The 25,587-nt window shown below is 44.5% G+C and overlaps 1 protein-coding gene across 1 annotated transcript in view; it reads left to right on the top strand.

Moving 5' to 3' along the window:
* The window catches only part of LOC122907423 (ral guanine nucleotide dissociation stimulator-like), a 46,715-nt gene that overhangs the window by 6,961 nt on the left and 14,167 nt on the right, over positions 1 to 25,587 (top strand). The window contains exons 2-6 of the mRNA XM_044250292.1: positions 6,369 to 6,475; positions 18,996 to 19,081; positions 20,523 to 20,763; positions 23,529 to 23,630; positions 24,444 to 24,503. The gene's annotated coding sequence lies outside the window, so the exon portion shown is untranslated. The remainder of the gene's footprint in view (positions 1 to 6,368; positions 6,476 to 18,995; positions 19,082 to 20,522; positions 20,764 to 23,528; positions 23,631 to 24,443; positions 24,504 to 25,587) is intronic.

Genomic DNA, 25,587 nt, shown 5'->3' on the forward strand with positions numbered 1-25,587 from the left:
TAGGACATGGGGGAGGTGTCGTCTCCCCCGGAGGCTCATTACAGACCTAGTGTCCAAGGTTTTAAACTGAGGACTAGGCATGTAGGTACCCCTCTGTCTTCCAGAATTCTAGACACTCTGAAGGAAAGGAGGTGTTGAGTGTAAACCATATTGCTTGTCCAGACAATTTAGGCCTATTGAGACACTCCCATCATTTAGGGAATGGTGGGAACACTCCTCAAATCCAAATTCTCATATGTTAACCAAGGACCATCCTTGCTAGCAGGCCTTTCCAGAAAGGATAGTCTGAGGCCTGCGAGGTTAACACTTTTCTGCCCATCCAGTTACTGGTGCTGTTCTGTTTGAGCACTTGACCGTGGTGATGTCTCCCAGAGGTCTTCCCTGTTAAGCAATGATTTTGTGCATTTATATAATTCATAAGTATTTTGTGTGGAGGTACTTTGAGGTTGTAAATATGCCCATTCCTCATCAGACTTCTAATTTTTTTTCATTTTCTAAATCTCAGAATGGACTCAAGGATTTTAATTAATTAATTTATTTTTTTAAAATTCAGTGGGTTATGCTCCGTTACCATTTGGCCAGTGGGGGCCCCTTCAAGCTATCACCCGTGTCTTTTTGGCATGTCCCATATTCTTGAGTGACCCTTCACTTCGTAGCGTAACAAGATGTTCCGTGCTCGTCTTGTACTCTCCTTGCCCTGACTCTGGTACCATTTATCCTAGGAGTCCTGCTTTCTTACAGGAGGACGATGATGTTTAGGAAGTAGGACTTTGGTATATAGGTATGCTCACTGATACCTGGATGTCTGTGTTCCTGAGCCCCCTAGTGAAGAGAGCTGGACGGTGTGTGTGTATGTATGTATGTACTCCACACATGCTTATGTCTATCTGTCTATATTATCATGGATCTGTCTATATTGAGAAACCATGAAGTCACAATGATATCCACAGTTTCAGCCGACACTATAGGGTTCATTCTAGTTTTGTCCTTTTTAATATTCATAATTTCCTACTGACAGTACAAATTGGTTCCCAGTATCCTTCTGTATTTACTTACCTGGTTTGTGACCCTGTCCGAAACTGATCTTACCCCTCAACTACCATGCGTGCACTCAACTCCCTATTGCACAGACATGCTTTCTGCTCTGCTCAGTCTTCTCCTCTCCCCTGCCTGCCCAGATGTCTACCCTGGAGGGCCCTACCTACCTAAATGGTTACACAAAACGTTCATGAAAGGAAGAAGAACTTAGATTTTTAAATGACTGTATTTTTATCTGTATTTTGGACACATGTATCTATTAGGAAGGGAGATGTTTTAGGTGATGGGCCCAAGTAATCAAAACAGAGTACTCATTGTCCCCTTCTATTAGTGACAACGATTAGAGTACCTCCCCTATGTTTGGTTATGTCATGGGGGTTGATAAATTAGATTAACCCTGAAAATGTTGTAGAAGGTGCCTAAGACTATTGGTTAAGGAAGATAGAGTTGAGGACTAAATGTAGCTCAGAGGAGTGTCGTGACAAACTTCTTTGGCTCCACGGAGGTAAGTGCATCTGTGAGCATGAGCTGATCTTCATCCAGAATCACAAATAGCCAGACATGAGTAATTAGAAGTTGTCCATCAACTCCAGCTGCTTGTTTTGAAGACATCCATGTGATTTTAATATAGTATTTAATAGTTGATCTTTTATTAAAATGCGTGGGAAATATATATACTCTGTCAAGAAATAAGAAAACACAGATTAAGTACAAATCAGTTAAGAATCCTTATTTATAAAAGCACTGTTAACATTTTTGTTAAATGTTAAAATGTTAAATGTTAAAGCACATACCCTCCCCAGTGTCCATAACCCTACCTTCCTTCTCCCAACCCCCTCCGCCCAGCAACCCACAGTTTGTTTCATGAGATTAAGGGTCACTTATGGTTTGTCTCCCTCCCTATCCCATCTTGTTTCATGGATTCTTCTCCTACCCACTTAAACCCCCATGTTGCATCACCACTTCCTCATATCAGGGAGATCTTATGGTAGTTGTCTTTCTCCGCTTGACTTATTTCACTAAGCATGATACGCTCTAGTTCCATCCATGTTGTCGCAAATGGCAAGATTTCATTTCTTTTGATGGCTGCATAGTATTCCATTGTGTATATATACCACATCTTCTTTATCCAGTCATCTGTTGATGGACATCTAGGTTCTTTCCATAGTTTGGCTATTGTGGACATTGCTGCTATAAACATTTGGGTGCACATGCCCCTTTGGATCACTACGTTTGTATCTTTAGGGTAAATACCCAGTAGTGCAATTGCTGGGTCATAGGGCAGTTCTATTTTCAACATTTTGAGGAACCTCCATGCTGTTTTCCAGAGTGGTTGCACCAGCTTGCATTCCCACCAACAGTGTAGGAGGGTTCCCCTTTCTCCGCATCCTCACCAAGTACTTTTAATTCTCTGGGGTAAAGATCTAAGAGTGGAATGGTTGAATCATATGGTACGTTTATGTTTAGGTTTTTAGGAAACTTCCAAACTGAGTTCCGGTTACTCTGTATCCTTGCCACCCTGGGCATGATCAGTCTTTTTAGTTTTTGGTCATTTGTGGTTTTAATTTGTCTTTCCTGTAATGACTAATGATACTGAGTATGTTTCCATGGGTTTTTGACATCTGTGTGTTTTTTATCCATTAGAAAAAAAAATTAAGTGCTTTTCTTCTTCTTGAATTTTGAAAGGTTTTCAAAAAGAATACATTCTATTTGCAAAAACATGGATGGAGCTTGAAGGCATTATGCTAATTGAAACAATCTAGACAGAAAAACAAATACTTGTTTGACTTCACTCTCATGTGGAATCTAAAACAAACAAACAAACAAACAAAAAACCCCCAGAAACCAAACTCATTGAAAAAAGATCAGATTTGTGGTTAACAGAGTTGGGGAGCTGCAGGGTGGGGTGGGAAACTGGATCTGGATGAGGTGGTCCAAGGTACTAACTTCCAGTTACAGAATAGATAAGTGCCAGGAGTCTGATGTATATCATGACCTTAGCTAACACCGCTATGTGGTTTACTTGAAAGTTGCTAAGACAGTAAGTCCTTAAAGTTTTCATAACGAGGAAAAAATTTTTTTCTTTGTTTTTCAAGCATTTCTAGGAGATGATACATGTTAACTAAGTGTATTTTAATTATTTCACAATATGTGTAAATCAAACCATTATGCTATACACCTTGCCCCTATACAGTGATACTTATCAATTATATCTCAATAAAATTGAGAAATAAATACATGTTCTGGAGACAAGTTTCTTATCAGATATATGACTTTCAAATGTTTTCTCCCAATCTGTGTCTCGATTTTTAGTCTCTTACTGTTTTTTCAAAAACCAGAGGTTTTATTTTGGACAAAGTCTAATGTATCCCTTTTTCATTTATGGACCATTTCTCCAGAGTTGGCTCTGCATCTTTGTAAAAGAAGTTGTCCATATGTATGTATGTGAGTCTGTTTCTTGAATCTATTCTGTTTCATTGATCTGTGTGAGCAGTGCATTCTCTTGTACAGGATTAGGTAAGTCTTGAAATCTGGTAGTGTTAATTCTCCAACTTTTTGATTTTTTTAAAGAATTTATTTACTTATTTGACAGAGAGAAAGAGATCACAAGTAGGCAGAGAGGCAGGCAGAGGGAGAGGGGGAAGCAGGCTCCCCGCTGAGCAGAGAGCCCAATGGGGGGCTTGATCCCAGGACCCTGAGATCATGACCTGAGTTGAAGGCAGAGGCTTAACTCACTGAGCCACCCAGGCACCCGTGATCGTTTTTTTTTTTAAATCATTTTGGCTGGTCTGGTTTCTTTGGCTATTCTTCACATGTCCATATAAATTTTAGAACCAACCTGTCAATATCTACAAGAAAGTCTGTTGGGATTTTAATTTTGATTGCACTGACTCTATAAATCAATTTGGAAAGAGTTCATATCTCACAATATTGAGTCTCCCAACTCATGAACATGGTATACCTCTCTGTTTACCTAGGTCTTTAATTCCTTCCAGCCATGTTTTGTAGTCTTTACAGTGCAAGTTGTGGTTGGCAGAGTTCAAAGATGTACCCCAAGGGACGCCTGGGTGGCTCAGTCAGTTAAGTGTCTGCCTTTGGCTCTGGTCATGATCCCAGGGTCATGGGATTGAGCTCCACATCAGGCTCCCTGCTCAGGGGGGAGCCTGCCCTGCTTCTCCCTCTGCCAGCCACTCCTCCTGCTTGTGTTCTGTCTCTCTCTGACAAATAAATAAATAACATCTTAAAGCAAGCAAACAAACAAACATAAACAAAGATATCCACCAAAATTCCTGTCTCCTGGGATAGGCACCCTGTGTAATGTCCTCCCCTTGAGTGTGGGTAGGACCCATGAGTATAGTGTGTGGGTAGGACCCGTTACATGCCTGTAATGAGGTTACTAATGGTTGATTCTGAGTTAATAAAAAGGACAGGCTGCTCTGTACAAAATGAATACGCCTCTCCCTTCCCTAAGAGTAAGTCACCATCTTTACTTCAGTTGTTCAACTTTATACCTTTTTCTTGCAGATCTTTGGAATCTCCAAGGTTGTGCTTGGTGAAGTGGCTAGCAATGGGCACTGGTTTGCCATCTTTTCACGACTTCCTACTTCCTTGATTCATGCCTATCTTCTCTTGTAGACTGAAGGCCTCATGAAGGTTGGCCTTGTTCCTCACTGCTGGGGCCTAGAACAGTGCACGTTATATAGGAGATATTCAATAAAAATGTCCCAAATGAATTGCCTACTTCTTTTTAGAAAGGCTCTGTTGTCTCTTGATTTTTTTTTTACTCTTTCTTGGGGCTCTGTTCAGACTCCCTCCTCTCACAGGCCCTGAAATATTATATCTAAGTTTCTGTCCTAAACTACATCCTTTCTCTTTCCCTGGGAATCTCATCCATATAAATAACTTAAACTACATGATGATGACTCCTGATTCTGGAATTTGTGAAAACTAAATTTCTTTCTTGAATCTAAGCCTGTAATCTAACAATGATGGGCCTGACCATGTCCTACCAATGATCCAGGTTCAATGTGATCAAAACTAAATTAACATGTTTCCCTGAAACTGGTATCCATCCTGCCATTTGAGTGGAGGGGTCTCCGTGGACTCTTCCCTCTCTGCCATCACTCTCATGTCATGTCTTTTGTGAGCTCATAAAATCCTGTAGACTCAGCCTCCTTTATGTGTTTTGTACTTATCTCCTTCTCCCCAACCCTGTGACCACTGCTTTGGATCTGACCTTGATCATTTTTCACCTAAGTAACTGCATGGGCAATAGTCATCTTGTCTTTAGTTATTACTTCCTCTAGTTCAACCTCTGCATGGGTCCTAAACAGAACTGTTACAAATGCCATTAATTAATTATGCCTTTATGTGATTAAATCCTATATCACTTGGCTCCCTGTGACCTTTTAGAGAACTCCAAATTCTTCAGTATGTATCTAGGATAACTCTGTGATCCATAAAGTAAACTGCATGAGGGTAGGGAGCATGGCTGTCTCATTGCATTCAGTGTCCAGGAAAGCACCTGGCACAGAGTTGCTACTCGGTAAATATTTGTTGAATGATTGAGTGAATGAATATTTTTGCACACCACTCCAGCTTCATTTCTTTTTTTCTTTTTTTAAGATTTTATTTGTTTGTTCGAGAGAGAGAGAGAGACAGAGAGCACAAGCAGGGGAAAGGAGAAGCAGGCTCCCTGTTGAACGGGGAGACCAATGTGGGACCCAATTCCAGGACCCTGGGATCATGACCCGAGCTGAAAGCAGACACTTAAGTGACTAAGCCACCCAGGCATTCCCTCCAACTTCATTTCTTGATGTATCCTCCACTCCACTTTTAACTACACTAAAAATTACTATATAGTCACATATAGCTGAACACTTCATCTTGAGACAGCTGAGATCGGGATGTCTGGTGCATAGAGTAATGATATCTCCCCCACCCACCCCACATATCTATGGCCACTGATTTAAAAGAGGGCAGAGAAACTCCCTGTGGAAAACACTCAAAATATATCTGAAAGTGAGCTACACGCAATTCAGGAGTCATGATCAGGTCATGGAGATGTGCTGGTAGAAGGGAGTCACATTTCAAAGAATGGCTCTGAGGCATTTGGGAAAATTCGTCAGTGGATCCCTACAAGACAGAAGGGGAGGCAGTGTTTTTAGGAACATCCTGGAGGCTGGCATGTAGAGCCAGCCCTTAGGATAAGATGTGAGCTCTGGGAAGGGAAAGACCACAAGTGCTAATCTGTAGAACAATTCCCTGAACTTCAGCACTTTCCAGTCAAGCAAACCTGATAGGGAGCCATTCTCATTCTCCATTCTCAGGGTCTGCCAAGATGTTGGGTCACATCAAGTCTGGGATCCATCAACAGAGATCTACAGTGTGGAGCAGTGGAGGCTGCACAGAAGAGCTGGGCTCAAGGAGGATACAGGTAGTGAGCAGCACTCTAGATTGCATATGAGGAAGCAACGGACACTGCTTTGGGATTACCAGAAATGAATGGGAGCATGGAAAGGGCCTAATGGCGGAGGTGGGAGCTGAGAACCATGGTTATTTGGATCTTAGTTCTGTTGCTTGCCTACCTATAGCCACTTTTTCTCTTCTTTTTTGCTAAAGAACCCTGGTTTTGTTCAGTTCAGCATTGGTGGAAGTATGTAGAAATTGGGTTCAATTGTGTGGGATCAGTCATGATTGCTTGAAGCATCACAGAACCCTGTTTTTCTTTGGTTCATGGTTCAGGAACTGGTAGTGAGTGGGTACATGACTTAGTTCTGGACAATGAAACGGAGAGAGGGACTGCCAGGAGGTGTGATGCTTAATTTTATGTGCCAACTTGTCTAGGCCATGGGGTGCCCACATAGTTAGCCAAACATTATTCTGGGTGTTTCTGAAATGGTGCTTTTGAATGAGATTCACATTTAAATGAGTAGACTAAGTAAAGCAGATTGCTCTTTCTAATGTGGGTGAGTCTCATCCCATCAACTGAGGGCCAGAATAGAAACAAAAGCCTGCCTGAAAACCTTCAAGTTGGAACATTGGCTTTTATTGCCTACAGATTTGAACCAAGACACTGGCTCTTCCTGGATTTAAGAGTCCATCAGCCTTTGAACCAAAACTCACACCATTGACTCTCCTTGTTCTCCAGTCTTTGGTCTTGAACGGGAATGACACCTTTGGCTCTCTTGGGTCTCCAGCTTCTGACTTCTTCTGCAGATACTGGCACTTCTCAGTCTCTGTGACTGAGCCGATTCCATATAATCCTTCTCTCTCTATAGATAGGTAGATAGGTAAATACATGTATCTATCTATCTATCTATTTACATACATGTCATATATATTTTGGGAGAAAATTATAATACAATATAATTTAATATAATAATATATGTAATATAATATTATTCTGTGAGAGATTTTCCTCTCTGGTGAAAAGAAAGAGGAGAGGAGAAATGCCCTTTGTTGTCTTTGATTCTGTTTGTGGGAGGATGGGAGGTGCAGAGCTTGTAATGGCCATCTTTTGATTATAAGAATATAAGATGAGGGGTGAGGTGCTAAGGATGGCAGGAAAGAGAGACAGAAAAGCTTGAGGCCATGGTGGCATTGTTGTGCCACCAAACCCATCATATTTTGCTGGATATTTTAAGGCTTCCCCTTGACGTTCAATTCTTTCTGCCCAAAGTGTGGTCCACAGCTCATAGTGATTATATTATCAATTACGTTCTGCATTTCTTTTTTTATTTTATTTTTTTAAGATTTTATTTATTTATTTGACAGAGATCACAATAGGCTGAGAGGCAGGCAGAGGGTGAAGAGAAGCAGGCTTCTTGCTGAGCAGAGAGCCCGATGCGGGGCTCGATTCCAGGACCCTGGGATCATGACCTGAGCCAAAGGCAGAGGCTTTAACCCACTGAGCCACCCAGGCGTCCCACGTTCTGCATTTCTCCCATCCAAGTACTAACCAGGCCCGACCCTGCTTAGCTTCTGAGATCAGAGGAGATCGGGCACGACGTTCTGCATTTCTAATGAACTTGGCCCCACCCCAGATCCTCTCACTCAGTATCTTCATTTTAACAAGATCCCTGGTGATTTGTGTGTGCACTGAAGTCTGGAAAACCCTGGCTTGAGTGATTTTAGCTGGATGTTAATTTTCTCACATCTGAGCACTAATATATTTGATATGACCTCATCTGGATCTACGGACTGCAGTCTGTGACTGGATTATGTGATGTTCTGGCTGGGTGGTGCCCTTTCTTGCTTGTTCCTTTGGACAGTCTGGTCTCTCCCTTCCTTCCACTTATTCATGTACGAACATACCTCCTTCAAGACTCTGCAAGACCTCACCTCCACCAGGAAGCCCACCTGACTCCCACCAGGTTGAATCGAAAGCACTTCTGATTGAGGGTATGGTGTCATCCTTTTTTGCATCGGTCCTTCTTTGACTCTCCTAGAACCCCAGTACTTTGAGACAATCTTTATTTACTCTTTGTACCCTCCAGTCCTATCTACTGTCGGGCACATACTAACAGCTGAGTAAGTGTTTCTGGAAGACGGAATGAATGTGCTTGGCCGACCTGCTGCTTGTTGCCATTCCCTACTCCACAGGGCTCCAGGCATCCAAGGCACTGAGGGTGGGCAGGCCAGGCAGGATTAGAGAATTAGGGGGCCTGCTGGCCCAGCAGCTCTTTCTCTCCCCCCCCCGCCCTCCTGGGAGCACACACATCAGAAATAGCCACTCTCTTTTCCAGAAACAAATGTCATGAGGCACCCTAGTGACAGCTGAGCTAAAGGAAGACCCCACAGATAGTAGCTTCTGGAGCTAGACGGGCTTCTCCTCCTGCCTGCTTCCTGAATTGGAGCCTGTGACTGCCACCAAGCCTCTCAGGCTCTGGCTGCCATTCTAGAAGCAGAGTGGAGTGGTAATAAAAGTTAACGAGGCTGGGGCCACGACAGCATTCTGCCAGTTACACCGTGAGAGCCTAAGTGTGTTTAATGGCACTTTCTTATTAAGAAATGATTAAAAATGGGATCTTTCCCCCTTGCTAGATGCGGTGCACCCATTTTTATAGGCTGAAGTTTTTAATCAAAGCAACCTGGCTTTACTCTGGGGTAAGCCTGGGGCTTTGGCCAGGAGCAGGCTCCCAGAGTGGGGGGATGCAGAACCCAAGTCTGGACCAGAGCCATGGAGCCCTCCTGGCCAGGCATCGGTGAGCACCCTGTTGGCTCATTTCCCAGCAGGCCGTGGTGCCTGTGACTTTGCCTCATTAGCTGGCGTGCCTCGGCCATCTGTGGCAGGCACACATGGCAGGGTGTGCTTGGGAAATCAGCTCCTGAGCTGAGCCGCACCCCCCACCCCCCCAGCTGGTGCCTGCCTAGCCTGTTGTGCAGATGTGCTAATGGCCTGGCCTGACTTCAAGCAGGGGAAAGTACAGAGGATTCCTGGTGAAGAAGCATGAGTGTCTTTCCCCAGAGGGGCCCACGTGGAACATTCCTTTGGGAGGCCGTGGACATGGCAAAGCCATGAGTAATTCATTGACTTTCTAAATGTTTTTGGAGTGAGCTGCTGTGAGCAGGAACTAGGGTCTGTGGTGGGTAATCAGGATTCGAATCTGGAGGTCATGTTCTTTCCCTGAAAGACCCATCCAGTGGGAAGAGGTGGAAGGAGATGGACAGACTGACTGACAGATCTTATCTGGTGGACTAGGTGCTGAGATACAGGTGACCCGAGGGTTTGAGGGGAACAAGGAGCCCAGGCCAAGGGGTCTGAGAATGTCCTGAGGAAGGAACACTGAGCTGTTTCTCAAAAAGACAAGGCTGGAGAGGAGGAAACTGACATCCATGCAGAGCCCGTTATGCAGCTGGCAGCTGGTCTCATTACCCACATCTTGTCCTGTGACCCTCCACAGATGGGGAACCAAAGCTCAGGTGGTGCTCCCTGGCCTACCTGAGGCCACAAGGGAAAGTCTGGAGCCTTATGCCATGACATGCTATCCACCAGTTATGCCAGGGATGAAAGGAAGGGCATTCTAGTCAGTTTAAACCACATTTTCTAGTTTCTGTAGTTGATGTTTTGACATCTAGAGCCTTGCTGACCAGAGGGACCAACCCCCCCCGGGGTGAGCTGATTCCTAGGGGAGGCAAAAGACGGGCCTGAGAGTTTGCCTTCCATATGCAAACCAGTCAGTCAATCAAGAGCCCACATCCCACCCCCCTCTTATGGGCTCCCTCACTCGAGGCCTTTATCCACCATGCTTGAATTTATTTAAATTAAATTAAATTAATTAAATTTAAAACACAGGCAAAAGGAGTTGCTGGTGAAAGGGGAATAACAAAAGCAAGTCATACACAATCCATGAGCTATTTGTGGGGCTGGAGCCCAAGGGTGTTGGGGGCCTAGGAATGTGGGCAGACACTGGCCATGCTGAGAAGAGTCTTGAACCCAGAGGCGTGGAAGTGCTGTTGAGGTTGGGAGACAGACCGTGCTTTGTCATAATCCCTTCCTCAGCAGCTAGGAGAATGGTTGGGAGAGAGAGAGAGACAGAGAGGTGAGGACCCTGTTTAGTAATCCCAGTGTTAAAAGAAGGGAGATTTAACTGGGACCATGTTGGTGGGAATGATGTGGAGGGGACAGACCTGAGAACCATGGAGGAGAACACAAAGACGAAAGCTTGGTGACTAGTTTGGTGGAATAAAAGGGATGGCATGAGTTTTGGCAAAGAGATGAATCAGTGGTGGCTCTTTACCACGATTGGAACCGCTGTGTCGACCGCCGTGGACATCCATCTGGTGGGAGCCATAGACCACTGGGCCTCTGGAATCAGAGCTCAGGGAAGCAGATTAAACCAGAAGATTTGAGTTACATGGGAGGCTTGTCCTTTTACATAGCAATGTTGAACTCCTTTATCTTTTGTAATTGGTTATTATTAAGCATTTCTCACAAAAACTGAACAGAAAATCTAATGGAAGGAGCTTCACGTATCTTCACACAAGGATCCCCAGAACTGTTAATAACCAAGTGACAAAGAACAAATGTTCCTTATATAGTCTAGTTAGGGAACCGCTACGTTCTACATAGGGAGCTCAAAGGTGCTCTTTGTCCGCCATCCCTTAAAAGACTGCCACCACCACGTCGAAGGATCTCGGAAAGCAGACATTTGGGAGGCAGAGAATTCGGATTTGCAATCTGAGGTTGATTGGGCAGGCATCCAATATTCTGGAATCACAAACACTCAAAGGTCAGGCAGGCCAAAAATGACTGATAAAGAAGAGAAACATCTGTGTGCTGGTTGGAGATGAAGGACCCGTGGTAGACACTCGCCGCTGGGTCCCTGTTCTGCACCAACTGCCAAAGTGCTGTAGGAGTCATCCAGCCCTGGCACAGGGATCAGGTGTGATATGGGATCCTGGGAACCTACCTCTAGGCCCCGGGACCTGGCGGGGAGCTTCCCAATAGACCTGACAAATTAAAAAACGTGTGTGTGCACAGGTGTTGTGGGGGTAAGCGGGTGCTCATGGAATATTTTCGTACTAGCAAAAGGATCCACAGCGAAGAGCCTCTGGTACTTGGTGCTTGAGAGATCCCAAAGCAGATGATGCGATCCTTATTCCCGAGGACCTTCCAGGCACTCGGAGGCGCCCAGCCCTCCGTGAAGGACCTTCAGACACCTCCAGGGTATAATAAACATGAGTGTGCAGGATCTGTTCTGTAGCTGGAAAGGCCAAAGAAATCAAAAGTGGGAGCATATCCCCACGGATGGCCCAGGGGGCGTGATGGAAAATGTTGGACTTTAAAGCAGAGGGTGGCATCTTTATTACCCTCACGTCCTTCTCGGAGGGGAACCGGGCCCTTTGCAACAAGGTCTCTGGCCTCAGATGAGTTCAGGCCCCTGAGAGCCTGAGCTGTGAAAGTGTTATTTATAAGCTCCTGCACCTGTAGGGGACAGTAGAGTACCACGCAGACCCACAGAGGACATCGTCCACACCTGGGCCTCGGCCAGTTGGAATGGATTTTGCTTGGTGCTTTCTGAGAGTTGTAGGGAGGCACACTAACGCTTTCGGTCTCCTGAAGAATCACGGAGTTCATTTGGTACCTGGAAAACAGAAAAGACAAAAGTAACCATAAACAAAATGAGAAGGCGGACACACTAGGGAACAACACTGGCTGGACAATGACAGACGAAGGCTGAGCATCCTTAGTCTGTAAAGCTCATGCAAATGCTCAGAAAAGTAACAAGACTGCAACAGGGCCATGGGCCAGGCATATGTGGGGATGCCTTTTCCCTGCTGGGGAAGCCCACTCTGGAGGTAGAGACAGAGAAACGCCAGGAAGCCTCACTTGCTGCTTGCCTAGCAGATTCATATTGGTGTGTGTCCAGTTCTGACCAATGAGACATCATGATGTGGACTCAGGCTTTGGGGAAAGTACAGGAGAAAGAGGGGCAAGCGGGACTCCCTTCCTCTTTCCATCTTGCTGGTGAAGCGGGCTAAGTCAAGGGTTCATCCTCTGGCTGTTTTGAGGGCCCCAGCAGGCCATGACCGTGAGGGTATCCCAAAGAAAATCACAGAACGTTTGACCACAGCCTTTAAGTCGCTGATGCTCTGAGCCAAGTTTCCAACAAATGTGAGGTTTTTCAATAACCTTATGTTGCTGAAGCTGTTTTTAGGTTAAGTATTCTGTTGCTTGGGATGGAGTCATCCTAACTAATAAAAGATGAAATAGGTAATTTTTGGAGGAAGAAACGACAGTCAGCTCATAAAGATATGCATAGTGTTTTGCCTCACTAACAGTTAAAGGAAATGCAAACCAGAATGATGCTGTTATTATTTGATTATCAGATTTGCAAACATAACGATGTATGTGTGCCAGGATGGCTCCCTTATCCACACGTGATGAGAGAGCTCATTGGCATGATGTGTTTGTGAAGGGGTTTTATGATATATATGACGATGTAAAAGTTCTTCCTCTTCGAGTCCCTATTCTACTGCTGAAAATCATCAGAGATTCGAACAAAGAGGCGTTGACTTTTTATTTGACATCTTCATGTACAATGTTTTATGGGCTATTTTAGTTTTCTATTGGTACTATTGCAAATGATCACAAACGTAGTGGCTTTAAACAATACAAATGTATTATCTTATAGTTCTGAGGTCAGAAGTCTAAAGTCAGGATGTTGGCAGAGGCACCTTCCTTCTGGGATCTCCATGGGAGGATCTGTTTCCTTGCCTTTCCAGCTTCTAGAGGCTGCCTGTGTTCCTTGGCTCCTGCCACTTCCTCCCGTCACTTCGACCCCCACTTCTATGGTCACAGCTCCTTTATCTCCAGGTTTCCTGCCTCCCTCTTAGATGAACTCTTGGGTTAGGGATGCCTTGGTGGCTCCCTGGGTTAAGTGTCTGCCTTTGGCACAGGTCATGATCCCCACGGCCTGGGGTCCAGTCCTGCATCGAGCTTTTTGCTCAGTGGGGAAGCCTGCTTTTCCCTCTGCCTGCGACTCCCCCCTGATTGTGCTCTCTCTCTCTACCTGACAAATGAAATCTTAAATAAATAGATAAATAAATAATAAATAAAATGAACCCTGGGCTACGATGGGCTCACCTCGATGACATCCTCATCACTAGACCATTAACTTAGTCACACCTACAAAGTCTCTTTGCTGTATAAGGTCACAGTACAGACTCTGGGGATTAGGGCGTGGGCACCATTGGGAAGGCATTGTTCTGTCTGCCACACAGGCATTTCCAACTTAAAATATAAGAAACGTCAGTTCTGTGTTCTTTTTTGCCCCAAACACTGCCTCTTTTTTTTTTTTTTGCCTCATATCTCTGTGCCATGATCTACACAGTGGTCCAGCTCAGCAAACTGAGTGTCAAACTGAGTGTCAATCCTGGCTCTTCCCTCTCTTATCCCCCATGTACGGTTGTCATCTGTGAGTGTCACTTGTGTAGCCAGCACTGTTCTAGGCACAGAGACTCAGAGATGAGGGGACACATGGGGTCTCTGCTCAGAGGTGAACACACAAGGAGATATCACTGAGCTATCAATGCTTTAAAAAATAAAACCGAGGCAGTGTGATGTGTAGATTGGCTGGGGAATAGGTGGTCAGAGGAGGTCTCTCTGAAGGTGAAGGATTTAGTCTGGGATTTGATAAGGAGTCAATCACACAAAAGTCTCAAGGTGGTACAGCCCAGGTTGGGGAAAGAGCTTGAGCCAAGTCTCGTGGTAGGGACAGGCTTGTGTTGCTCAGGGATCTGAAAGAGCAGAGAGATCACGGGCAAAGGAGAGATGAGGCCAGAGGAGAAGGTAGGACCTAGTAGACCAGAGCAAGGACTGTGGACGTTGTTGCCAGGGAGCAAGCCTCTTGTTTCTATCCTACTCTGCCCTCGTAACCTGACCCACAGCCACCTCTCACTTGACTACCATCATTGCCTTCCTCTTGGCCTCCCTCCTTGACCTTTGCCTCTACCGATCATTTTCTACATGATAGCCAAAGTGATACAGGTCTTTGGCAATTTCATGGCTGTCCCAACATTCTCCCACTGTCTATCTATCTGTCCTGCAGCGGCTTGATAACTGAAGACCCTATTTCCCAGACTCCATGCATCTTGGCTTCCAGAAGCACCTTAGGCTCAGCTTAAATCAGATGTAATGGTGGGCCATGTGAGTTAGCTCAAAGAGAGGCAGGGAGATAGACACACCCCATAGATGTGGGTCTCCCAGGTGTGGCTTTTACAGGTGCGTCTTGTACATGTGGGTCTAGTAGGCGTGGCTGACACAGGTGCAGAGAGCCTCTGCAGCTACAGTGGAAGCTGTGGCTTGTGGACGTGGGATTGCTGCCTCCATGGTGTGTTCTGGAACCAGCAGGTGCTGCCTCACTTGCCAGATTCCACAGCTTCCTGACTGCAGCAGACGTAATGGCTTCCCTGGCGGCTGAGCTCTGTGGTGATGTTCCAGAAACCCCTCCTCGAGGCCCAGTCCACAGGCTGTCCTTCCAGCCCTTCCAGTAATCTGCAGGCAACTAACTCCCCAGGTTAGATTTCTTTCTATGTAAAAGAGTGAGAGTGCTTTCTGTGATCTTCTGTGGATCTTGGAATACAAAAGGACCACCCTGATCATATCACTTCCCTGCTTCTCGACCAGAGAATAAACCCCAACATCCAATGCCTATGAGACCCCTCATCTTAATTTCAGCACATTCTCCTTTCCTCTATATCTGTCAGGTCCCGGCTTAACGTTACTTCCTCAGAGAGGCCTCTTGCGTCTAGGGCTGCTATAACCAAGTGGCACAGATGGGGGCGGGGTGGGCAGCTTGAATAGCAGTAATGTATTGTCTCGAGTGCCAGAGGCCAGAAGTCTGCAGTCAAGGCACCAGCAGGACTGGTTCCATCTGAAGGCTGTGAGGGAGAATCTGTTAGGGTTCTCTCCCCTTGGTTGGTAACCTGTCTTCATGTTCATGCGGCACTCTCCCTGTGTGTGTCTCTGTGTCCAAATTTTCCCTTTTAATAAGCACACCAGTCATATAGGATGGGGCCCCCACCCAAACACCCTCATCTTAATTATATCCGCAATGATCTTCTTTCTAAATTCTAATTTCACTCTGGGGTCCTGGGGCTTAGGGCTTCAACATATGTATTTGGGTGGGGAAGCACAACTGAGATCCTGGCAGTCAGGTTTCCAATTATAAGCTGTCGTCAAACTCCACTTTTTCATCCAAGTGGTCAGCGCAGTGTACAGCAATGTAGGCATTTGGCTGGCTGATGTCTTGCAACCAGACCATAAACTCCATTGGCTGGGAAGATTGTGTCTGCTTTGTGGGTTGCTGCATTCCAGCACTTTGCACAGTGACTGGCCCATAACAAGTGAGCAAAAATGATTCATCAAATTAGGAAATTAATGAATTGATAAATAATGATTATCTCTAATAGCTAATGAAAGACCTAAAAGTCTAACGAGAGGCAAATGGCCAAATCAACCAAGACACAGCTGTTTATTACATAGCTATTATAGCTATTTATTACATGGTATTTAAAATCATGTAATTCTGTTTCTGAAGAATTCCCACCCCCCCTTTCTGGTAACCATCAGTTTGTTCTCTGTATTTAAGAGTCTGTTTTTTGGTCTCTCTCTCTTTTTTTTTTTTTAACTCGTTTGTTTTGTTTCTAAAGTTCTACATATGAGTGAAATGACATAGTATATGTTTTTCTCTAACCGGCTTATTTTGTTTAGCAGAATACTTTCAAGCCCCACCCATCTTGCAAATGACGATATTTCATTCCTTTTAATGGCTGAGTAACATTCTATTGTTAGTATGTACCACATTGTCTTTATCCATTCATCTGTGAATCGACACTCAGGCTGCTTCCATATCTTGATTATTGTAAGTAAAGCTACGGTAAACGTTGGGTTGCATGGATCTTTTCAAAGTCATATTCTTTGGGCAAATATGCAGTAGTAGAATTACTGGATCATATGGCATTTCTATATTTAATTTTTTGAGGAACCTCCATACTGTTTTCCACAGTGGCTGTACCAGTTTGCATTCCCACCAACAGAGCACGAGGGTTTCATTTTCTCTGTATCTTCACCAACACCTGTTGTTGCTGAAGAATTTTGAACAATGTAGGGAAATGCTTATTATTTGTCATTGAGTGACATAATAGAATGTAACTATTTGTGCAATATTATTTGAAAAAAGAAGAAGAAAATGAGGTAGAGTCCAGCATTGACCTTTGCAGTAATTGGAACCCTTGATACAAACTAGAATCAAGTTTGTAAGTTTCCATATAGAATTTATTCAACAATTCTGATTATTTGCTCAGTGCCTTCCTGTCAGAGCAAAAAAATGATTCAGATCCTATTAACTATCCTATATCTTTGGGGCTTAAATTATGGCGCTATGAGGAAATAAATAGGGACTTGATGGTACTTATCTGGGCTAAGATAATCTTACTTTTAGTCTATCATTCTGTCATTAATAAAATAATGTCTGATTATATGTAAAAAGGATGGGTTTGAACTCCTTAGGTTGCATATTTGTTCCTTAAAATTAAAACTTTTTTTCTGATTTCAGAACTAATATGAGCTTATTATCAAAGAATTAAATGTCAAAGTAAAATAGAAATTGAAGTATTCTAAAATTCTGCCTCAAAACAATAATCATTGTATCACAATCCTGGTAATATTCTTCCAGAATGTACTCTAAATATACATATATGCTACATTAATAGCACACAAGCACTGTGCAGAAAGGAACCCACACTTTGTGATGGTCTGCAAATTGCCTTTTCATTTTGAAACATTTCTTGGCCACTGTTTTAGATCAGTTTCCATGCATCTCTCTGGTTCCTTTTATCTGGAGAGTCTCAGACTTGGACTTGGTCACTTAGGGTCTGAGAAAATGAACAGGAAGCAACTGGTTGTCTTTCCAAGAGCTGAATGGCCAGGGTCCAGTGCCCAGATTGGTTCATACTCTTTTGCTTATTGCTTTTCCCGGCATGGAGGCCATGTTCACCAACCACATGTGCTGGTGTGATCGGAGGAATCGTGTGTGGAGTCCTTTTTGGGTGGAAGCTATTCCGTAAAGTAGAAGAACAGAGCCAGGGCTATCCTGTGCCTGCTGCAGTTAAAATCCTACCACTCTGCAGAATTTTCTGGAGCTTCCCAAGATTGGAGGAGTTATTTTACCATTGTTCAGAACTGTGACCCAGTCTGTCAAACTGTGTAGTGGGGCTAAGAATACAGTCAATATCATTTAAGTGGTGTGGTGATGCTACGGGATGTGGGTTGTGTGTGTGTGTGTGTGTGTGTGTGTGTGCATATGATCTCAGCATCATGAGATCGAGCCCTGTGTTGGTCTCTCATTTGGCATGGGGGTGGGAGTCTTGCTTGAGATTCTCTCTCCCTCTCTCTCTGTCCCTCACTCCTTTTTCTTTCTTTCTAAAATAAATAAATCTTTTTAAAAATAAAGGTTATTATAGTCTGTAAATAGAATTTTTTCTCACAAATCTGGAGTAACATGAAGCTCCAAGACTGATTTTCTGCTCTCTTTTCCCGTCTCCTCTCTGAGTAAGGGCTTGTGCTGGGAAGACCCAGTGTCACCTTCCCAGGGAATGATGAATCCTATGACACTCAAGGTAAACAAGGATGTTATCTTCCAGCTGTGGGAAGAAAAATCTCTGTGGAGAGGAAAACTGCAATCTGAAGGTGTTGTGGGTTTTTTTTTTTTATGATTTCATTGCCTTGCATTAAAATATTATATAAGACAATCTATCAATTATCACATATTAGGACACTTTTTCACCAATTTTTTTTTCATTTTCTTTTTTTTAAAAATTATTATTTATTTATTTATTTTCAGAAAAAACAGTATTCATTATTTTTTCACCACACCCAGTGCTCCATGCAAGCCGTGCATTTAACAGAGCAATTCTGTTCACCTTTTTTCAGGGTATAGTACAAAGTTTAACAGCCAGCAATTAGGACAAAGAGGCTCTGGGGAGCCTTATTTCTGTCCACGATGCATACATCACCCATGTTTACTGGCTTCATCCCCGAAACTAAGATAGGCACCAGAGATGTCCTTTTAGGTCAGAATCAGGAGATACATTTCCTGGAGCAGCGATCGCAGATTATTTCATGCGATGGAGACTTACGTGAAGCAAGTGACGAGGGTACACAAAAAAGGACCTTGAGCCTGACCCTTGATTTTGAACCCTCACTGACACATTATGATGGTATTTTCCTTGTCTAGCATCTGGGCAGCAGATCGCTGGAACCTGTCTGCTGGTCCATGTCCTGGGATCGCTCCACAGTCCAGCTTACAGCGAGCTCTGGGGAAGGGAGGGGAGCACTGTCCCGGTCAACCTGCACCTGGAGCAAGGTTCTGAACACAACAGGAGAGTGCTTGGCAAACGTTGCTCTGTCACTTAGACTTAACTCACTTGGAATTTCTTTCTGTTTCTAGTGTGCTTTCTGAAAGGAGTTCAAGAAACAGAAGCAGTTTGAGGTTGGGGTTAAACCTGGCTCTGTCTTCACTGCAGGTATTACTCTGTATGTATTTTTTTTAAAAGATTTACTTACTTATTTTGAGAGTGGGAGGGATGGAGACAGAGGGAGAGAGAGAATCTCAAGAGGGAGACACCTTGCTAAGCACGGAGCCCCACGCAGGGCTCGATCTCATGACCCTAAGATCACGACCTTGGGATCATGACCCGAACCGAAGTCAAGAGTTGGGTGCTTAACCTACTGAGTCACCCAGGTGCCCCTCAAACAGCTCTTCTTCTACAGGAATAATTTGGAAAGTGGGGGGAGAGTCTCCTGGCTTTGGTATTAGGCAGAAACGATGACTCTGATTGTTACCGTCTGTTCAGGGAGTGGGGTGGAGTCGAAGAAGAAGGAATGGCAGTCAGTGTGCAAATGTTGGGACTGTGGCAGTGGATGAGAACACATTGCATAGTTCAATGGAAAGTGTAGGAGCCAGAGTTGAATACCAGCTCCTGGTGCCTCCTTTTCTGTTTTTTTTTTTCTTTTCTAAAGATTTTATTTATTTACTAGAGAGAGTCAGAGAGAGTGACAGAGAGCATGAGCAGGAGGAGAGGAAGAAGCAGGCTCCCTACTGAGCAGGGAGCTCGATGCGGGGCCTCAATCCCAGGGCCCCAAGATCATGACCTGAGCCGAAGGCAGACGTTTAACCAACTGAGCCAGCCAGGCACCCCTTTTCTTTTCTTTTTCCTTTTTAAAGATTTTATTTTCATGGTGCCATCTTGATCACTGACAACCACAAGCCTTCTTATGTGGCAGAGCTGTGGTTTGAACACAGACTTGGCTATGCCAGCCTAAACTTGTTTATGCTGAGACAGGGCCAATAAAAGCTGAGAAATTGGCTTAGTCTTCCTGAAGATGCAGGCTACACATGCAAGTATATCATAGTTGTTACTTTCGAAGAGGCAATAACTCATTAAAGAAATTTTTTTATCATTTTATCTATCATTTTCATTTCTTTTATCTCATTTATATATTATATGTTTCTATATAAATACATATTTATATATAATAAAAATTATATATTTATCCATCATTATTATCATGGTAATATAATATAATAATATAATGATATCCATTATTATCACTGATCAATATTAATGGAAAATTTTAATCTATAACTTAACCATGTTCAATGCAAAGTGCTTTCTGTGCTTTATCTCATCGAATACACACATGTACACAAACAGGATCTGGTAAGGCAGATGCAAGCATCATCCCCATTTTACAGGTGACAAAATTAAGGCTTTAAATACTGTATAGCCCAAACAGTCTTGAAAAAGAATAAAGTAGGAGGACTCCCATTCCCTGATTTTAGAACTTAACTACAAAGCTGCAGTAATTGAAACAATGTGGTTCTGGCCCAAAGAGAGATATGTCGATCAACAGGATAGAATAGAGAGCCTAGAAATAAACTCTTGTGTTTTTGGTCACATGAACTGTTGACAAGGAAGCCAAGAGACACGCAATGAGAGGAAAGACCATCTTATCGACACATGCTGCTGGGAAAAATGGACATAAGCTTGCAAATAATAACCCTTACCTAACGCCATATACAAAAATTAGCTCCAGTTGGAGCAAGGATCTCCACATAAGAGCTACAATGATAAAACTCTTAGAAGAAAACAGGACAACAGCTTCATGAGGTTGGAGTTGGCAATGACTTCTTGGATGCAACACCAGAGGCACAGGTAATTAAAGAATTCTACAAACTGGACTTCATGAAAACTAAAAAATTGTGTGCATTGAAAGACACGGTCAATGGAGGAATGAGGCAACCCATAAAATGGGAGATGATATTTGCAAATCATAGCTGATAAGGGATTAATATCCAGAATAAATAAATATATATATGTATATTTATGATTAAAACACAACGACAGGAAAACTCAAACAGCCCAGTGGACAAAGCACTTGAGTAGATGTATCTCCAAGGAAGATACACAAATGGCTGTTCTTCACATGAAAAGATGGCACTAATTAGTAGGGAAACACAGATCAAAACCACAATGAGATGATGCTTCACACCTGTTATAGGACGGCAATTATCAAAAAACAAACAAACAGAAAATAACAAGGGCAGAAGAGGATGTGGGGAGATTGGAGCCCTGTGCCCCATTGGTGGGCACGTGTTCCAGTCATTGTGCAAAACTAGTCAGTAGTTCCTTCAAAAACTAAATATAGGATTATCATAAGGTTCAGCAATTTCACTTCTAGATATATATCTAAAAGATCGGGTGAAATCTCCAAAGATCCTTGTTCACTCGTGCTCAGAGCAGGATTACTCATAATAGTTAAAAGGCAGAAGCAACCAAATGTCGAGGAACGGGTATACAGAATGTGGCGTACGCATATAAGGGAATATTAATCAGTCCCCAAAGAGAAGGGAATTTCAACATATGCTACAGCATGGATAAACCTTGAAGACATTATGCTGAGTAAAGTAAACGGTGAACCAGTCACCAAAGGGCAAATATGGTGTGGTTCCCCATATGGGAAATGCTGAGAGTAGTCAAATTCACAGAGACAGAAAGTAGGACAGTTGTTGCCAGGGGCTGGGAGGAAGGGAGAAGAGGGAGCTAGTGTTAATGGTGTGATGGTTAATTTTATGGCCACGGGGTGCCCAGATATCTGGTTAAGCATTATTTCTGGATGTGCCTTCGAGGCTGTGGAGAGCCCGGACTAATATAAATGGATACAGGGTTTCTGTTTTGCAAGGCAAGAAAGGTTCTGGAGATGGATGGTGGGGAAGTCTGGATCGTGTATAATGCCACTGAACTGTGCCTTGAAAAACAATTAAAATGCTAAATTTTATGTTATATGTATTTTCCCATCATTTAAAAAAATGGGGGAACAAAAGAATAGCGCAATTTGCTCTCAGCCACACAACTAGCAAATGATGGAGTTTGGATTTAAAGTCGGATCTTTGGAACACTGAAAAAAATAAAATTAAGATGTTAAAAAAAAAATGAAGCCATGGCTTAAACAGCTATGTTAAAAAAAAAAAAAAATTCGGGTCTTTGTGATTCCAAAGTTCTGATTCAACACCAGGCAGTGGGTCTGTCTGTGGGACTGAGGCTGATCATATGTTGCTTTATAGAATATTTTGCAGTTGAGGTGGCTGGCTTTGTGGCGTGCTACTCTGAGAACCCTGGGAAACAACCACTCACAAGGCAGAGAGAGCGGGTGGGGGGGGGCCTTGGGGAAGTCTGCAGAACCCCAGACGGGAAGCCATAGAGATAGTAAACAGGTGGGGCATGGACCCTGGTCACCATTCCCTCTATGTTCCCCTCACGTATCTGGAGCTGCCCAAGCACAAGGCTTTATCTGCTATGGCCCGTGGGAGGTGGGGAGGATGGAGGCCATTCCTGACCCCAGGCTCCTCCTCTCTGCAGCTCAGCTGCGGTGCCTTCTGCCCCTGCTGCAGAGCATATAAGAAAGAAATTAGGATCTGGTGGGGGAAATGACCCAAATGAGACAGAAATCCCTCACGGCACCTGGAAAATTCTACTGTCTAAGTGGGAATATGAAGGATGGTGACAGAACAGATACCAAGTTCACAAATGTGGGAAAATGTCTTTCTTTCTCTGTCACCCTCAGTTTTCAGGGACAGACACTGGGACAAGGAGCCAGTAGCTTTTTCGCAACAGCTGCTGATGTTTTATGAATCTACTGTGTGTCAGGTAGCCTGTTGTTTGCCCTCTTCCTTCACCTTCAGGAATAGTGGTTGGAAATTACTAGTTGGTTCCTCTCTCCCTTGGACCCATGACATACCACAGAACTCCCTCAGTAAATTACTTTTGTTTTTTGCTTAAGTCAGTTTAAATAGATTTCTGTTACTTTCAAGGGTCTGTGACTAAAGTGGTTCATACTCATTTTATAGATGATGAACCTGAAGCTGGAGGAATTTAAGGATACTCCCAAAGCCAGCAAATGGCAGTAACAGCCCGTGACCCCGGGTCTGTTTGGCACTAAGGTCAGCCTTTTCCATGTGCTGCCTCCCCGAGGGGTTGTCGTCACAGGATGTGGTCCAGTAGACAATAGCGTCACTGCTCTACCCGGAAGGGAGAGGAATGGGCTGAGCAGGGGCCTGAGGTTGGCGACTGGCCAGGCCTGCCAGGAGAGAGTGGGTTGGGGGTGGAGGTCCATGAGGAGCATCCAGGGAAAGGCCCACCTTGAGGAAGAAACTTCTAAGACAGAGGCTCTTGGCACTCAGAACAATCTCTTCAGCCTTGACCCTTCACCATCTAGGGGAGGCTTCCCTTCTAAGTTATTAATACCACAAGTACTGGCACAGGTCTTTCTTGGATGTAGAGTTTTGAAAGTAGGATTAGTGATAAATATTTTATATTCAAAATCATTAGCTTGAAGGCAGCTTTTGGCTGGAAAGCTCTAGGTGGATTTTGATTTCCCACTTTCCTGTTCCCTGTCCTGCCCGCCCCCCATACACACCTAGGTGACAGAGTCCACGTGTGCTGAGGACAGAATGTCCCGTCTGAAGGACAGACAACCTATCCGAGGTGCTTTTCCCAAGCATACAGTTTCTACTCTGCAACACGTAAGTCTCAGTCTGGGTTGTTGGTTCCCTGAGGGGGCGGGACCACCAACGCTGCCAGCAGGGGCTCAGGGCTCTCCAAGTGAGGGAAACACTGGGCAGCTCTGGCCTTGGAGAGATTTTACACACCTGAAGGACAATCTGTGTAGTTGGAGGATACCTGTACTCTGTGGGGGGAAGCCTGCTTTGCCCGTTTTCTTCAAAGACAACCAGACATGTCTCTAGATGTGGAGACAGCTTTTCTTACTGGTTGGGGAGGGGGGTTCCAAAGGGTTTGCTGAGGTTGGCCTGAGCAGAGTGAACTCACCCCTTCGCCTACCTTCTTACCTGGACTGTTCACCTGGAGGCAGATGCTGTCAGCAGCACGAACCTTTCTGTTGTGGTAAAGCAGGTGACATCCCTCTCCGTTTCCTGTCTCCTGCCTTTGTGCGTTGGTGACTGACCTGGTACCATCTGACCGTTCCACCCTGTCCTAGGCTGGAACAGATTCCCATCCCTACTCTGGTTGGCACTCCGAGATAGACCCATCCTGGCCTTTCTGAAAACATGGGGGCATAAAGATATTGTTGTATAATTAAAAGACTGAAAAAAAAATCAGTACCCAAGACTCCATATTTAAAATATCCGATGAACAAAAAAAGCTAACGCCGTGACTCATCAGTTGGACTGTCGGATCTGTGGACCATGGCTGAATCTCCCCTAATTCACTCGTCCTCAACCCTGCTGATGTTTCACACCGGCTCGTGCGAAGGGTAGACATCTGAGATATCCAGGGGTCCAAGCAAGCCATTCATTTACCCTCTCTTCATCCCTCAGGAGGACAAGCCACTTTAATTGGAAGAATCACAAATTGCTGTGTTGAATCGAACCCGTATAGTAAGTAGTCTTAGTAGAGAAACCCTTGTAGATTTTAGCTTAAATGAGCCTTTCAGTGATTTTGAATTATGATTCTTCTCACAGTATAGAGTAACACAGCTCCTGAATTTTTTTTTAAGATTTTATTTCTTTACTTGATAGACAGAGCCTCAGTGAGAGAGGGAACACAAGCAGAGGGAGTGGGAGAGGGAGAAGCAGGCTCCCTGCTGAGCAGGGAGCCCGATGTGGGGCTCCATCCCAGGACCCTGGGATCATGACCTGGGCTGGAGACAGATGCTTAACTGACTGAGCCACCCTGGTGCCCCTCTGAAAGTTTTTAAAAAGCATCTGTTTATTTATTCATAGAGCAAACGTTTGCTGAGCACCTAGTTGGTGTCAGGCGCTATGCGGGGTCCCGTGGCTGGCCCTGTAGCCGGTCAGGGACCATCCGCCCTTGCAGAGGGCCACTGCTTAGGGCAGAGAGCCAAGTAGGTGAACCCTTGCCGGAGGGAATATGCTCTCCTGGCAAACATGGGTTGTATGGGCGGTGTAGATAGAAGGAATCAGGACTCCTGGGAAGGTGTGTGGAAGCCAGGTGTCTGTGTTCAGACCTGGCAGGTGACTGGGAGTTAGCGAGCAGCAGGAGGACAGTGTTACAAGCAGAGGGACGTTAGTGGCAAATGCCCAGAGGTGAGGGAGAACATGGCGCCCACTTCAGGGACTGAACTTCATTGTTGGTGCTGGGGGGCATGGACGGTTGGGAAAGGGATAAAATGGTGAGAACTTCTTCTGGAGAGACAAGCATGAGCTAGGTGACCAAAGGCAGAGAGAACATGGTCAGAAATTTGGACTTTTGTCCTGAGGCCAATGGGGAGCCACTGAAAAGCTCTTAGCAGGGAAGTTACGTGATCCAACTGACATTTTAGGAAGATTGCTTTGGCTTCAGGATGGGAAGTGGGTTGGAGGTGGTGGGGAGAGTGTGGGTGGGAACCTGCTTAGGAAGCCATTGGAGGGATGTAGTTGGAGGTCTGGGAGCCTGAACCAGAGAGGAGAGGGAGCCGAGCGGGCAGAGGGAATATATTTGCAGCATTAGACCAACTATGGG

This window comes from Neovison vison, chromosome 5, assembly GCF_020171115.1.
Source record: "Neovison vison isolate M4711 chromosome 5, ASM_NN_V1, whole genome shotgun sequence".
Lineage (NCBI taxonomy): Eukaryota > Metazoa > Chordata > Mammalia > Carnivora > Mustelidae > Neogale > Neogale vison.